This window comes from Hyperolius riggenbachi, chromosome 3 (assembly GCF_040937935.1).
Source record: "Hyperolius riggenbachi isolate aHypRig1 chromosome 3, aHypRig1.pri, whole genome shotgun sequence".
NCBI lineage: Eukaryota > Metazoa > Chordata > Amphibia > Anura > Hyperoliidae > Hyperolius > Hyperolius riggenbachi.
This window is the reverse complement of record NC_090648.1, coordinates 151,902,352-151,906,165: the sequence shown is the minus strand read 5'-3', so window position 1 is coordinate 151,906,165 and position 3,814 is coordinate 151,902,352. Positions and strand designations below refer to the sequence as shown.

Here is a 3,814-nt window from a genome sequence, read left to right as displayed (position 1 = left end):
TGCCGTGCATTGGTTACAGTACAGCTGCGGTGTGATGCATCTATGTAGCAGCATCCCACCATGTGTAATGGAAACAGGCCCTTACTGCCACTGGACCACTTACACACTTCCAGATTGTGGTCCAGGACCAAAAGTACACTGAACAACCCCACACATCCCGGTAGTCACTACTTCAACTGTCTCCCATCGGGCCATCTCTATAGAACCATCCCCACCAAAACCTCCAGACACAAGAACACTTTTTTCCTACTGAACTCGAGCCACCGCCCCTGCAAGATTCCCTAGTCTTGCTTTGCTGTCTATGTTAACTTTTTCTATTGTTTGGATTAGGTCTAAATACCTGTTAACTGTACGACAGTATTCCATACCGTGTGTACCACAAAAAATTCCAGGTAGGACATCTGTCAAACTAGGCGAATAAAGCCGATTCTGAATTTGATCTTGTTTTGTTCCTAAATATTTGGCATTTGTATTATTCTTTATTAGCAATCAGTGGGCTCTACCCAATTCATTTTTTTCTCATAAGTTCTGCTAGGAGATAATTTTTCTATCTCTGCTCCAGGTGAGGCTCGAACTCACAACCTCGGCATTGCTCAACAGATACTGCCTTATAAGTACCACGCCCTAACCAATTGCGCCACTGAAGCTCGGAAAAGGAGATAATTTTTCATCTTATGATTAAATTAACATTTCAGCACTCTGCAACTGAAAAACTACCAAAAAGTAGGTTACAAAGTACTGCCAACATTATTCTGATCACTTTCTTGCTCACTGGGGGCTTAACATGCATTGTTATTGATAAGATGTGAAAAGATCTGAGGTATATATTGGGTGCATCCATAGTCTGTAATGTGAATTACGACTATAGCGGCGCTCATAGAGTAATTTGGAGCTCGGCAATAGCTAGAGCACAAATAACAAGAAAACCAGTGTCATTGGGGTGCCAATAGCTAGAGCCCAAATTATGTGTGGGACTAAAAAATTAGGTGGGCAGTAAAGAAACAGTTAAAAAAGGAGATTAGGTAGAGGAGGGTGAGCCATCTTTCACATTCACACTGTGCCCACATTTCTCCACAATATTTTTAGATGAAAGCAAACGCAGGAGTGAAAGTGAATTGAATCTGACCCATTGCCTGATAGCATTGGATAGATAAAAAAGGTCAATAGTTCATATATTTTAGTTTCTGGGACACTGAAAGACTGTGCCAGCAAGCATATGAGACAATAGAACATTAAGGGCTCTTACACAGTGGGACGTTGCGTTGCAGGGGACGTTAAGGTCGCATAACATTCCCCTAACGCAACGCATGGTGGTGCTAATGGTGGATGCTACATAGAGCCGTGTTATGCGTTAGTTGAATGATAGAACCGGCAATGATTTATATGAATCATTGCTAGCAGGCAGAGAACCAAGAATGATTCATATGAATCATTGCTAGCAGGCAGAGAATGATTCATATGAATCATTGCTAGCAGGCAGAAAATTATTCATATGAATCATTGCTAGCAGGAAGAGAACCGGCATTGCAGTGCAGTGCAGTGAGTATTAATTAGCCATGTGACTAGGCAAAATAGTGGACTCTCCCCTCCTCCTCTCCTGCACACAAAAAACAATAAAACAACATTACTGAGCATGTGCAAACAGTCTAACACGGCTAAAACCATGTATAACGCACAGCATGCTGCACTTTCATAGAACGTGCAGCGTTACACTGTAGCGCAACGTGGGCACTGTGAACAGCACATTTAATTATTATTGCTGTGAGTTGGGCTGCGTTACAGGCTGCTGTAATGTGCGCCTGTAACGTCCCACTGTGAATGCAGCCTTAAACGGTGTAAAATTATTTAAAACGAGTAATTCAGCCTAATACTTAACAGGCGCGAGCGCAAACGTCTACTACCCCTGCACACAACCACGAAACCTCCCCCTGCATGCAAGCAAGCGCATCCTTTGCTGTACACACATTAGCCATCTGACAGGAATGCAGCCCATGGACGCAGATTCTTGAGCTTTTATTAGGTAGGATAAACACATGATGTACCGTACCTGCAAATTAATATGATATACTTAGCTTATTGTCAGTTCCTCTCAGAAGCTCACTATTTTCTTCTAACAATCATTCTTTCCTGTTATGACTAGATTTAGTCAGACTTGTCTCTCTGGAAGCTGAAAGCCTTGGGGCCCTTTTTTACTATATCAGCCATAACTTAAAGGACAACTGATGTGCAAGGTAATGTCTATGTTTCCCTACGGCTCAAGCAAAATAACTGGTTAAAGGAGTGCTGACCCGGAAGCTGTTACAGGGTCATCCCCACTTTTAAAATGAAGAACGAACAATTCCATTGATCACAGCTGACAAACAGGATGTAGGAGAGCATACCACGTGGGAGGTAAGCATTACGTGTGTATGTTTATTTTGACTTTTATTTCTCATTTCAGGTTTGCTTTAAACATTATTTTGTATCTAATACCTAAAAAATAAAACTGCAAGATTCTGAAAAAAAGTAATTTTTAGGTTTAGGAGGATATAAACAATTGTTTATCCAATCAGTTTAATCTCACCTGGTGTTACCTTTAAAGGTGCGTACACATGCCGTATTGTTACAAATGACGGGTCCATCAGACCCTCCCGCGGGGTGATCGTTATGTTGACATGCCTCCTAGCGGATCAGACAAAAACAGTCTATTCAGTCGGCCGACAGCCTGTACTACTGTTGGCAGAACGACCGCCCTGCGGGAGGGTCTGGCGGACTCGTCGTTTGTAACAATACAGCGTGTGTATGCGCCTTTAGATACGGAATTCTAACACTATAACGGTTGCTGTAAATATAACCAGAGTTTGTACACAGGACATAGTGATGAGTGGGTCTATAGCAGCAGTTACCACCTTGGACACCAACGCACAGTGTGGTCACTGCAGAGTGGACCACTTTTGTACGTTTACCAATCAGGATTTTTCTATCTTTGTCATATTTATGGCACAACATATGAAAATCCTTGCCTCTGAAGGAGTGAACCAACATTTACTAAATATACATCATGAGATATATATATATATATTCTAACATAATGTTTCAGATTAATGTAATAAAGTTTCAGATTAATGTAATGATTTGTGTACTGTATGTTTTGCCTCTTTACTAATGAGGTTATTTATACAAGCAGGCAGCCATAATACTAGTTGCTGTGTTTGTGGCTCCTTAACTTGTTTAACAAGTTTGGTTCACTTGTGTATTCTTGTACATTTTACAGGAGTTGTACATATTTTATATATGATTGAATGTTGTACAATGTTTAGTTCCAAGGGAATTGGTATTTTACTTTTACTAGATAAATAGCATTGCACTTCAGTTATTACTCTTTCTAATGTGAAAACCATATCATTCTCCTTCTAACTTTGAGAAATGAAGTATTTTGTTGCATGGTTTCTATGATGGTGCAATGCAGGCAGATTTATTAACAATGTGCGCAAGGATTCGGGTGTCTTCAACCAGAATACCTGCATGCATAGCACAAGTGCCCTTTTGTTTGAAAGATAATTCTAAGTACCCAGATATGTTAAAGGTTTAATCCTTTTCAGAGCCACTGGTGAGAGGTGATTTAAATGAGATGCAGCTGGTGACCTGCTCTTTACATAGAGCCGACCAGCTGATCTTTTATCAAGCAGGACCCCATAGGACTGGGATAGTGAAACACAGGTCATGGTAAAAACTCCATTCACAGGCAATTACAACAATGCAGCAACCCTGGGAGCGCTTCAGAGTCTTTTAAGGAGAGGGGACCATGGACGTGTCACATGCTATGACAGCTTCA

The 3,814-nt window shown here is 41.0% G+C and overlaps 1 non-coding gene across 1 annotated transcript; it reads right to left on the bottom strand.

Annotated features, from left to right (window-relative positions):
- Positions 1-554: 554 nt before the first annotated feature.
- TRNAI-UAU (transfer RNA isoleucine (anticodon UAU)) lies at positions 555-647 on the bottom strand. Its single transcript is given in 2 exon segments — positions 555-590; positions 610-647. It is a non-coding gene; the product is annotated as a tRNA-Ile (tRNA).
- Between the last annotated feature and the right edge of the window lie 3,167 nt (positions 648-3,814).